This window comes from Phyllostomus discolor, chromosome 10 (genome assembly GCF_004126475.2).
Source record: "Phyllostomus discolor isolate MPI-MPIP mPhyDis1 chromosome 10, mPhyDis1.pri.v3, whole genome shotgun sequence".
NCBI classification, from domain to species: Eukaryota; Metazoa; Chordata; class Mammalia; order Chiroptera; family Phyllostomidae; genus Phyllostomus; species Phyllostomus discolor.
In genome coordinates this window covers 38898672-38912186 of record NC_040912.2, presented here as the reverse complement: position 1 = coordinate 38912186, position 13515 = coordinate 38898672, and the positions used below count along the sequence as shown (strand labels likewise).

The 13515-nt window shown below is 32.4% G+C and overlaps 1 protein-coding gene and 1 long non-coding RNA gene across 7 annotated transcripts in view; both read right to left on the bottom strand.

The window, feature by feature from the left end:
• Positions 1-13515, bottom strand: part of PCLO (piccolo presynaptic cytomatrix protein) — a 353058-nt gene that overhangs the window by 299845 nt on the left and 39698 nt on the right. The gene's annotated exons all lie outside the window — the stretch shown is intronic.
• LOC118497083 lies at positions 892-11617 on the bottom strand. Its single transcript, XR_004899637.1, has 3 exons — positions 10699-11617; positions 4188-4201; positions 892-903 (listed from the first exon to the last, which is right to left on the bottom strand). It is a non-coding gene; the product is annotated as an uncharacterized LOC118497083 (long non-coding RNA).

The window sequence follows — 13515 nt, the reverse complement described above, 5'->3', positions numbered from 1 at the left end:
TTCTGCTCTTTATTGCTTATTTCCTTCTCTTTGTTTTGTTTACTTTGCTCTATTTTTCTAGGTTCTTAAAGTGGAAGTTTAGATAACTGATTTAAGACTTTCCCCTCTTCTACTATATGCATTAAGTGCTATACATTTTCCTCTAAGAAGTGCTTTAGGTGAACCCCATAAATGTTTTTATGATGTATCTTCATATTCATTCAATTCAGTGTATTTTTTTAAATTTCCATTGAGGCTTCTACTTTGATCCATGTCTTACTTACATGTCTATTGTTTAGTTTTAAAGTGTTGAAATTTTTCAGTCATCTTTTTGTTACTAATTGCTCGTTTGTTCCATGTTATTGAAAAACACACTCCATAATAATTTAAAATCTGCTAAATTTGCTGACGTTTGTTTTATGACCCACGTCTTAGTATGTTTTAGAACATGCTGCCTTGCCACTTGAACAGAATGTACACAGATTCGTTTGCTGTCGAATGAAGTGTTTGTAAATGTCTATTAGATTCTGGCTACAAAATCTACATATTATCTTGCTCTCCTTAAACAATGAATGTGCATTAATTCAATTCAGGGACTCTATATCATCCCATCACAGATATTTTTAAAAATTAATAGTATTGAACACATCTAAAACTTCCTAACTCTATTATCTCAGACATTATTCACATCATTGTATGAGTGAAAAGATTCTGATTCACACTTTTAGAGTGCTTTCCTATTTAGTAACTAACATGATCTTCACACCCCATGCCCTCTGAAATTGTGCTGAGGATTAAACTAATGGAACTAATGCAACATGTACATTTTAGACCCCTGGTTCACACTCTACACTGCAGAAATGTAGTTGCTATCTGAATTAGTAAAACAGAGTAGTCAGATTTGAACTCCAGTTCTGACAATAACTAGTTTAGTGACCCGTACAAGTCTAGTAGCCTCCTAACTTAATTTAATCAACTTTAAAATGAGAATAATGATACTACACACCTCAAAGGGTTATGTGAACATTAAAATATTTAATACATGTGAAGAGCTTAGAGATCAGTGCCTGGCACCAAGTATATGTGTGGTGAGTGTTTGCTGTAATTGTCTACTATCTATGATTAAAAAAAAAAAGCAAGATTGTCAATAAAATTCAACACATCAATATCCTCTAATTTGACTTACATTGCCACTATTTTAAAGCTAAAAAGTAAAACCAGCAAGGTAAATTAAACTAAAAAGGTAAATGAAATGGCCTGATCATTTTTGGTATATGACAAATATTTCCTGTTCATAGGTTAATGGACTTATCCCTATGTTAATTAACTGTCATGCTTTATAACTGGTGACCTAGCATACACACTGCTAAATCTACCCAGATCTAAATAATACATTTCACTTTTTTATATCACTAATCTCCCTTAAATTACTTTAGAAAATTGTGAAATAGAGCAGTTTGTTCTTGTGAAGAAAAACAAAATATGTTTATAATCGATGAATAACAGAGGTCAAAAAGCATGGTCATCTTTTGGCAACTGGTTCAACATAACAGGAAAAGTTGAACATATTTTCTATATATATTATATACTATAAGACATGGAAAAGGCAGTGAAAGACAAATACCATATGATCTCACCTATAAGTGGAACCTAATCAACAATACACACAAGCAAGCAAAATATAACCAGAGACATTAAAATAAAGAACAAACTGGCAATGGGGGAGAAGGGGAAAGGGTTCTCAAGGAACACATACAAAGGACACATGGACAAAGCCAAAGTGGGGTAGGATTGAGGGTGGGATGTGGGGATGGCTGGGGTGGGGGGAGTGAGAGAGGAAAAACAGAGACACTATACTCGAACAACAATTTAAAAAAAAAACTTCTTTGTTTAACAAATAAGCATTATCTCCAAGACTCTCACTACCCAGTGCTTTATGAATATATTTTCTCCCAATCTCAATATTTACAATAAATGACACTTGTATTAATATTATTTTCTGATAAAATCATAACATGAAAAAAGTTAAAAAGAACTTTAAATTGTCTCATATATTTCCACACTGTTAATAAAGAAATGAATGCGAATATTTCTATAATACAAATCAGAGAGCTCAGGTTTTTCAGCTAACAAGTTTCCTTTTGGTGTACCTCATACAGACAGAAACATCATTCTAATTTGTATTGACCTAGAACACTTAGAGGAGCAAAGCTTCTCCTGCTTACTAATCAAACAATTAAGATAATCAGAATAAAGATCATTCATATACATCTCAGAAAATAATTTATTTACAAATTGATTTCTAATTTGGGGGAGAAATACCACCCTTTTTATAAACATTGTATGGTGAGTATAGATGGCACCCTCTTCACATGTACCGAGAGGTACATGTATATATGTGTGTGCTGTCATTAATCAAGAAACTAAAATAGAAATAATTAAGCAGCTGCTATACTTAAGGCCTTGCATTGGAAGAGAAAGCAAAAATTTTGCCTTTAGAGTTTACAGTCTAGCTAAATTGATAACTATATGTCACAACGACAGATCTTAAACTTTATATATCTATAGAATACCTTTGAATATTAGAATTTTGGATGGCATAGATAAAAGAAAATAAACTACCTAAAATAACACTGGTTATAAAAGTAAAAATTCTAAACAGTTGTTCCAGTTGGATGCCTTAGCATATGTCCAGTAAATATGTGATCTTCCTTTGTTGTTGACTTGATGTTTTAACATGCTTCTTGGGTGACAAGGATTACAGGAGACCAGCATAAGACAAGACAATGATGAGCTGCAGTAGTCAGCCATTATTCTACAAAAGAGGGATGCAAACTGGGTCTTGAAGGATAAATAGAATTTAGATAGGAGAGAAGGGGTTTATGACATCTAGAGCAGCATGGACAAAGACCTGGGGCTAAGAAAGCATAAGACCTATTTGAGGGCCAATGAAGTACACTTGGAAGATTGGGGTAGTAAATTTGAGAAGCTGAATAGCTTACAAAAATGCCAAGCATATAAATTAAACACAAATTTAATAGATTTAAAATACCAGGCTAAGATATTTCAAATCTCCTCTATAGACAAAGGACATGTTCTGGCAATGCTCTGTCGTAAAGGCAGCATGATGGGGGAAGGGTGAGAGGACTAACAGAGGTGTCCTGAGTGAATAAAATATTGAAGGGCAGTGTACAAAAAAACTAGACACGAAGTGAGAGAGCTCAAAGCAAGAATCATGAAAGGAAAAAATAACTGGATAAAGAAACAATATAGAAGAAAAAGCATACAATATGCTGTGGCTTAAAGTATTAATATATAGGATATTTTTACTAAACTTTTTTATTAATATTTATTTTTCTAGCTTTACTGAGATGTAGTTAACAAATAAAATTGTGTATATTTAAGGGTTAAAATGTGGTCATTATATATGGAATCTAAAAAGTCTTGAATTCATAAAAGCAGATAGGAATCTTTCTTGATTAAAAAAAAATAGTACTTTTTTTATCCAAAAATGTATTAACATTCCAAACCCCATCCATCAACCCACTCAATGCAATTTGCATGAGCAGGGTGGCTGAGAATCAAGTGCTGCATTTTATTTGAATGGTCAGTTTCCTATCTTCTTTATCACTTTCCCCGAGCTCATACCTCTCTGACATACACACAAATAGAGCACTAAACTATGGGAAAAAATGAAAATAGAAGCTTTGGAATTGAAAACACCTGGGTTTGAATTCTACCTCTGCCACACTGTGATATCAAGAAGTTAATTAAAACCTCTGACATTCAGCTATTTCAATTGCATAACTGAAATGGCAATACTTACCTTAAGGCATAATGATAATTTAAATTCTGCTGCCTAAAGTGATTGTCATAACATAGTCAATATGTGTTGAATTAATTTCTTACTTAAAACTACATAGATTTATTGCTTATAAAACTCAGAATTTTTATGTGTAGATAAAATATTGCTCTTACGTTCATAAATTTAAATGTTTTTTCTTATTTTTAACTTCTCTTTGGTTTAGCAGTTTTGGAACAGTATAAATTACATTCCCTGGCAAATGTTTCCTCAACTTAATGCTTTATTTACTTGATAATCAATCTCCTCATTAAGAAATTCTACTGATGTTGTTACATAAGCCACATGAAATCATAAAAATTGTTTGTGAATGTTACATAATGTTAAACTAAATACCTTACTTAACTTTCCTTTAGAAGTCTTTGAAACAGGGAGGTAGAGTATATTTGTATACAAAGATAATTTTAAATTGAAAATATAATGATTAGCATAGAAAAAACTATTAATTGGCACACTGTTGATAGATGTTAGTTACCTAATATATGCAGAAGTAAAGGATAATGTGAATGGTATATGTTTTACTTTTGGCACAAGAAACTGTGACATTTCAATGTGGCAATGGCTGAAATATGTTGTTTTTAAGAATAAATCTTCTAAAGTTAACTTTGACAATCACGAGGCATTTCTACCTCACCTACCAGAAAAAATCCAAATTTGTTTTTTTACGAATCATCCTCTCCCACAATCTTGAGGTCTATACGTCTTAGTAGAAATCTTAAGTATTTCACTGATAAAAGCTTAAATTCAAATAAACCCACACTTTATTTCTGAGAAGATATCATCACTACTCCTTTTTGTGACTCAAGAGCTAGAAGAACAATGTGATCTTAATCAAGCAAACAAGTAGACCTGAAATAATTCAAAGAAATGTATTTGGTATTTCAAGAACTTAGGGGAAAAGTTTTGTTAGAGTTGAAAAACTGTTATGTGTGATGTAAATTCTACCAACGTAATTCATTATGATTTTTCTAATCATGGAGAATGAATAATAATTTACTTCTGATTGTGTACTGTATAGCACCTTCTATAATCCACCTAAGTGATGAATGTAGTATTTCTCAAAGAAGAAAAGGTAAGATCCATTATTTCAATAAACCTTAGATATTAATTTATTTGTACACTAAAAAGGCATGCTTTGTCTTATTTAAGCATGCTATAAAAGTCTTACAACAAATACAACCACATGGCATTCATAAGTTGACTATGTCTATTAAAATTGCCTATCTAACCTTTCCAAAGAATCTGAAACCCTTATATTGAATTTTTTAAAGGCAATAATTAGAAATATTGATTGCATAACCTAAAGAAACCGCACCAACAGGATCATTCTAAATCTATAAACATTTGGCTAATTTTTGCCATTACTAAAAGAGCAATCATTGATTTTGTGAAGATCAACAAACTGTCATCTGTTCCAATCTATTCTAATAATACTATACTAATGAATTAAAATGAAATTTAAAATTACTTATATGTTTATCTGTAAGGTTAGGTTATCATCACCAAAAAATACCTTCATAAAAGAGGAGACATTAAAACTTTGGGGAGAAGGAAAAATGAAGCAAAAGGAAAATATACCAATGGCCAAAGACAGAAGTTAAGGATAAATCATTAGACTTGGAAACAAACTAAATGTTCATCACCAAAAGAATGTATAAACTACACAGTACGTTCATAACAGATGTGCACAATAAGCCAGACTATACAACAGTTAAAATGAATGAACTAGAGGTATATGTATCCTCATGGATTAAAGTTTAAGCAATACTTTATGTTGTTTATGAATACATATACCTATAATAAAAAATGAAACCTTGTTTAGCATGAAAAATATCAAATTGAGGATGGCAGTTTTTCTGAGAATTGGGGGAAGGTAATGGAATGAAGAGTACACAGGATGCTTGGCCTGGACCCATAATGATAATGTCCTAAAGCAAATGTGCGTATTTAGATTGGACAAGATTGGATGGAGTGTTCATTGTTATTCTTTTCATACCTAAAATAGTACCCAATTTTAAAATGTTTTTTTTAAATAATTGGTCTTAAAGATTATAATTAGCATAAGCAAGCAATAGCAATGTAAAAAACTACTAAGTTGTGCTGAGATGCCTGAGGAACCCAAAATATAAATGTTTTCAGAATCACAATCCTGCCCTCAAAAATACATTCTCAATGTATTTCCCCCTGGATATATGCAACAAATGATGTTCACATTCATGTTTCATGTGCATTCCAGAAACTATTTGTGGTGAAATAAAGCATTAAGTAATTCACAACTGTCACTAATCGGAAATGGAGAGAAATAATCCTTCCCTCACTAGAAATGATGGGGAGCAAATTTAGTGCAATATCTGCTGCTTTAGTTAATCTCTGTTTTTACTCACACAACAAACTTATAGGAAAACATGCCCATTAAAATGAGGAGGTAAGTCTAGAGAAAACTTCAATATGCACTAATTTACTTGTTTACCAGTTATTTACAAATATTAGCCTTTGTAATTTATATTACAAATATAGTCTGGAGACTGCCATCTCATGAAGCCTGTTTCTGGCTCTCTCTACTTAGCATCAGAATTGGGCATTCTCTACCATTCAGAGCCTTTCATATGTCATTCCTTCTGCCTGCATTGCCCTTCATGCCTCATGCCCCATTTACTTCTCACTTTATTGGTCTCAGATAAAATGATCTAGCCTCAAAGAGACCTTCAGGGCACCACACTGTTATAGCAGTACTCATTCATTTACTGATATTCCCCCTCTCCCATACACTGGAACTGAAATAACAAGTGGACATCTATTTCATTCACTAAGGGAGAGTTAGAACCTGATATGTCTGGCATATCAGGAGGGCCCAACAGATGTAGTCTGATTATATTTGAAACTCATTTTTTTAATTTGCTTCACAATTAATTACAAATCCCTGTGTGGTGGGAATTTCTACTATAAAATATTTGTAATTTACTTATTTTGTTATTCTTTTTTTTTCTGAAGAATTATAGAACTAGTAATAGTTTAGTGAGTGGGCAAAGTGCTTAGAACAGCACTCAAATGAAAGAAGCATGATAAAAATTTTTGACCAGAAAAACCATCAGAGGCCATCTATTTACCCCCTCCTCTAGTAGTTATCCTTATTTTTCAAGGGAAAAAAACTGTACACACACAAATCATTGTTATTTTCTAGTATTTATGAGACATACAATTATGAGTCTGACAACTGTCTTAATATATCTATTTTTAACTTAGAAAAGAAAGTTGGAATCTTAATTAATGACAACTCTGCCAACATAATACTTCATTTTAATGTTCTTTTCTGCTTGTCAAATTGTCATAGAAGAAAATGGTCACTGGAATTTTAAATTAATCTTAACTATGCTATCATATAAAAGTCAAGGAAGTCTAAATCAAAAAACATCAAGCAACATCAAATGCAAGGACTCCTTCCTCACCTGAAGTCACAAAACAGTTGCATTATATTAATGCTTCACAGGTATTCCCAAAGAGAAATCCCATATTCTCTAAATAAGGATATTTGTACCCTGGCTGGTGTGGCTCAGTGGTTGAGTAACAGCCTGTGAACCAAAGTGTAGCCAGTTTGGTTCCCAGTCCAGGGCACACACCTGGGTTTCAGGCCCGGTCCCCAGTGGGGGGCACATGAGAGACAACCACATATTGATATTTCTCTCCTTCTCTCCTTCCTTTCCCCCTCTCTAAAAATAAATAAATAAAATCTTTAAAAAACAATACGGATATTTGCTTATACCTAGTAAAAATGGAATTATGAATTCAGTAACATCAATGTGCTTAAATTAAGAACTGATGGATGCCACAAACTCATCTAAAAAATTGTGCCCTTTGGAGAAGATTACTTTTTAAACTTAGAAATCATTTACTTTATTAACTGGTACCTTTAGAGCCTCTTTACTCAAACACAAATTCTAAGGAAACAGAGCAATAATACAGGAAACTTTAAAAAGAAACAACACTGTTTTATTTCAATTTATTATCTGGAAATACCTAAAGGTACTATGAGTTTTAAGAAGATAAAACAAAAACATAAAATAACAAGAATTAATGTTTGATTACATTTGTGTATGTGTCCCAGAAATGTGTGTGTGCATTTGGTTACACAAGTAAATTCAAAACACATTTTTGGTCTTACACCTTATTGTTTTAAGGGAAAATATCTTCTGTAAGAAGAATAGCAAAATAAATTCCTTAATCAATTTTAATAACATACACAGATATTTCATTTTGTTTCCTTGTATATATTTCAATGAACCAGATTCTTTATAAGATATAAACACCACACAAACTCTATCTAAAATTCTACCTAATATAGCTTTAAATTATAGTCATAACACTGCTAATAAGGTATCCAAACAAAATCATACCATAGCTGAAAAACTGTCAGCTGGCTACAGAAGCTACCTAACACTCAAAATTAGTATTTTCATAAGCAATTAAAAGAAGCTGGTTTTAATTACCTGAAAAATGCATCTACATTTTTCCAAATTCAGAATTGGAGAGTCTCAAGTATATAATATAGCAGTATTAATTCTTATAATTTCTAGATCATTTATCACCTTAGTATTTTACTACACTCTACTCTTTCTATTAAATTTAATATCAAGAAAAGAAATGATACAACTAATGACATAGGTCAAAACACAGACCTGGACAAATGCTTCTAAGTCTTGGTCATGGCACTCAATTTTCTCAATAATATGAAAACATTTGAGAGATAATAAATATCTGTCAGGTGAATAAATAAAGAATGAGAAAATGAATCATCAAGAAACAGAATTCAAGATCTTTAGCAGCAGTTCCTAATCACTCCTACTGTAGCAGCACTCTTACCAATGTAACACTTAACGTTTATCTATAAAGTTCCGACAAAAAACAGAAGTTTAAATTAAGCAAACATATACTGAGTGGCAAGTATGGGATATGTTCTGTGATGTGAGAACAATACAGACAAGGTTAAAGTTTTTATGTTTAAGTAACCCATGGCCTAAAACTATTTGAAATCAAAAGATCAATTACCAAAATTGTATTGATACTCAAATCCTGACTGTTATATCTCTGCATAATATTTAACAGGAAACCCTCCACTTTCATAGCGTTACCCACATAAAAATACACTCAAGACACAACGTCTAACTGATGGTCATGATCACTTAAGAAAATAAAGATTTGGATTCAAGTTCCTACACATTAGATGTAGTCCAATTTCTTGATTTTTGTGAACTTCAGTTTCTCCACCTGAAAATTTCATAGGAATAGTATGAGTGTGAAATTAGAAACACTTCTTTTTACAAAAAGGAAAATACCAAGGATCTTTTAGGCTATGTTTCACGAACAGTGGGCTGAGACAACCTGGAAAGCTGAAATCAACTCCAGGGGCACTGTGCATACCTGAATTTTCTAGAAAATCAAAGCAACATTCATTGTACACCACACGAACTGCTACTATTCTATTTTCTGAACCTAATTTCCTTAAAAAAAAAAAAGCAACCGTTAGATACTTTGTTTTGCCTAGGGGTACTGAGAAAAAATTAATGAGAACTAAGGGTATTGGGAACCCAGAAAGTTCAGAATGCTCTGTTTTGGACTAATGATTTCTTGCCATCTTCCTTCCTGTCTGGTTAAACAAAGCCACACCTACAGTATCTGCTTCTTTGTCTTTGCTGAAACTGTTCCTTAGAAACCAAGAAATACCCTTTCCTGCACATTCAATTTTTAACGCTGAATTAGTAGGGTCCTTGCTGACAAGGAACAATACCTAATTCTGATAAACAGGCAGAAGGAAGAATGTTTGGTGGAATGTGATATAGTTCTCAAAATCAGCAGAAAATTGCAGAAATAGTCTGAATGAAGAGGAAACTGGGAGAATGGGCAATAGAAAGGAAAGTCAAATTAGAAGCTCCAAATTAGAAGCTGCAGTAGCATTGTTGCCATCACAACCCAGCTCATAGCAGTGGCTGACCTTCACCACCAAGGGCAAATGTAAATTCTACACTCCCACATCTTAGCATTTCTTAAGGTGCTAAATCCCTTGAGAGGGTCCCATTAGACCAACCTTCCCAGGCAAGTATAGGGAAGGAGGAGCAGCTGGCCTTTCCCCATCTTAATATGAGGTAATGTTGTGTCTCCTACCAAAATCACCCTATGAAAATTATCACCAACTAGAATGATGCTCAGATTATGGAAAAGCAAAACAACACAGCAAATGTTCATCACAAAAGCCCTGCCCACCTTCACAGACAAATCAAATTCCACTTTAGCAAAGAGAATACTTTAATTTGCTCATTAAGCCCCTCATTTCCCTATTTTTATGACCACATATTTTTGGACTCTTAAGTATAGTAATTACCACTTTCTAACTTTTATTAGATATTTTTACAGGTTTTCTTATTTTATTGTGTTATGAGTTTTGTGAGGGCAGATGTTGTATCATTCCTTTTTCCTAAATTTTTCCAAAGCATTTAAAATTTTAATTAAAATTTTATATAAAACAATAAAATATCCAAGTAGAAAAGAAAAATACTGGTATGTTTTTTTTCTCATGGTTATTCAATTTTAATAGACTATAACAAATTTAACTAGGTCAACATTTCTAGAAGCATGTTTCAAGTAACACACAAATCTCTAGACACATTCATAAAAATAAATGAAAAAGGTATGAACAGCACTTTACTGGAGGCTTTTTCATGCATATTAATCACATTCCAAATTTTGGGTATTCTTGGCTATAAGAAAAAAATATTTAATTCAGTTTAGCCAAGATGATCTAACATATAAACATACATACTATCAGTAGGGTGATTGATCACTTCTACCCAACATTCTAGAATAACTTAAAAATTCTGTTACAGATTCTAGCTTTCATACTTGAAGCACTATATAATAAGCTAATAAATATAGCTAAATATTTGAAGACATGAATCAAATACAAACTCACTGAATTTTAAAAGAAAAAAAGAGTAGTTAATATATACATTGATTTAAGCTCTCTTCATCTTTGTCAATGTGATCTTTTTTTTTTCTTTCTATTCATACTCGTACCTCTGTTTAGCCATATCCTGCTTCACTATGGAATTCTGTGCATAACTAAGTGAAAAAAGAACATCTAATATTAATTGTAGAATGACTTTACTTCTATTCAGTCTAAATCGGTATTCCAGATTTTCCCTTTTAGGATTTAGATTCACTCCTGGGTGAATATCAACTGCTATGGTTATGTTAGCCAATAACTGCACCGAAGAAGAGTTATCAAAGATTATTTTATGGGTCAAATTCTTAGCCTTTGTTGTCTTTGGAAGTACTTTCCTCTTTTCAAATATCCATAACCTAATATATGATCACATATACATTTCATAACACTAAAACAAATACACTTCTTACCAAGAGTCATCCCACTTTTTTTAAAGGAATGGTTAAAGTAATATTAAAAAGAAACAAATGTACCACCTACTAATTATACGTGGATGTTTGCCACAATTATACTAAAGAAACTGCACTATCGTCAGCCAGGCACCTGTGCACCTAGATTTATCCTGTCACTGGCAAGTGTAACAGGAAGAGAGCACATCTAGACATCAGCACTTTCATGTCACGCTGTCACGCCTGGATGAGTTCCCTTCAGCACCTGCTGGAGTTAGTGTTGTGAAGAACAAAATTTAATATTCAATTAAGACCAATGCAAATCCACTTTGCCCAAATCTACACTGCTGTCCTTAGTCAGAGTAATACAAAAAAAAAGCCCCACAAAATGTTTGCTTTACTTAGGCCTTAGGCTGAGATTTAGATATAACTTAAACTATACTTTAATCATTACAAAAGTATTAAAAAGTCAATCCTAAGTCATCTTTAAATTAACTTCAGTTGGCATTTAGAGTTTTTAAATAGATATATCCAGTGGAAATCATCATGAAAAATATTCTTTTTTAGATAAAATTTAACTCATAAATAAGCAAAACTATCTATAAATAATACATATATGTTACAGAGATATTATATATAAAGTTTCAAATTATAATAGTTTTAAGATATTCTTTGGCAAAAGTTACAGCCATTGATGAACCATCATAGATAAGGTATCATAATTTATATAAAGTCAAATAAATAGTTTGTGTGTGCATGTATGTGTGTATACATGTCAGTGATAGGAAAAAATGTTTAAAAATTCACTGAATTGACAATGAAAGAAGCAAAAATCGTGATTACTAGAGAAAGTGATGGATTTTTCTTTTCCTTTACTCTGATTTGTATATTAGATACTAAGTCCACAATTTTTGTCACTTCTCATACCACATATTTGACCTATTAGTCTAGCATAGACCATCTGTCTGTCTATGGAAGTATTTATCTGACTGCAGTCATACCTCAGTACTCATCAACTTCAGAACTCATCCGACCCTATACTCATGACATGTTAATGAGAAAAAATGTCTCAGAACTTGTCCTTTGCTTAAGACTGGTCACACTTGCTAGAACTTGTATAAGTCACAACACCATTCCATTAGAGAAAATACTTCATCACTGGTTGCTCCCTCAGTATTCCTTGGTTCTGCCACTGGTCAGGAGTTCCGGAACACATTAATGATGAGTACCAAGACAGCACTGTACTTATCTTTCTACCTATCAATCTGCCTATAATAATTAAGACATTTATCAGAGAAACTGAAATATCTTCTTATGAAAAGTTTAACCTGAAACCACATTTTTAAAAGTTCAATTTCACGCTGTATATGCTTTCAAAAATTAAACGTAAGGATGCGTGGGGTGGGGGGCATAGTGGAGTGAAAATGGACACAACTGTACTTGAACAACAATAAAAAAATTAAATGTAATTTATACTCCAAATTTATCTTTAAAGAGTAATATTACCCAAATTCAATATAAAATATTTTATGAATACATAATACAAGTACATAATTCTAAGACTGAACTCCATCCATAGATCTTAATAATTAAAAACAGAAAGGAATGAATGCTCAGTATTTTTATGAGTTACGTTGTTTCTATTATAAAAAAGTATTTGTCCTCCCAAATTTTAGGGGGGTATTAATCAGTCCTCATTGTATTAATCAACCTCCTTCATTACCATATTTTTAGGACCATAAGATGCACCTAGGTTTTAGAGGAGGAAAATAGGAAAAAAAAAATTGAAGCAAAAAAGTGATAAAATATTTAATAACATAAATAACATAGGCCACTGCACCCCCTTCCCCACAGCAAGCCAGGTAAACTACATTCAAACTATAAGATGCACTCAGATTTTCCTCCCAAATCTGGGGGAGTGCTTCTTACAGTCTGAAAAATACAGTAATTATCTGAATCAGGGTTATGTCTACAAATTATACTGAACCTAGAAATGTGTATAATTTGAAATGGCTCTAATATAACTAACATTACTTTTAAAGTCTGTACTCTCTGGACCTGCTCCCTGCCTCTGTTCCCTTACTCTCAGCCTCCTCACTTTGTTGTGTCCATAAATAATAATCAGATATCTGAGTATCTGCTTCACCTATCAAATTCACACATTCACATCTATACCCAGACCTTAAACTAAACAGGTTCTTACAATTCTATTATACTCAATGTGTTGCAAGCAAATCCTTTTATAATTCTACAGCTTTTCCTTCTGTTCTTCATAACTGTCATATTTTCCT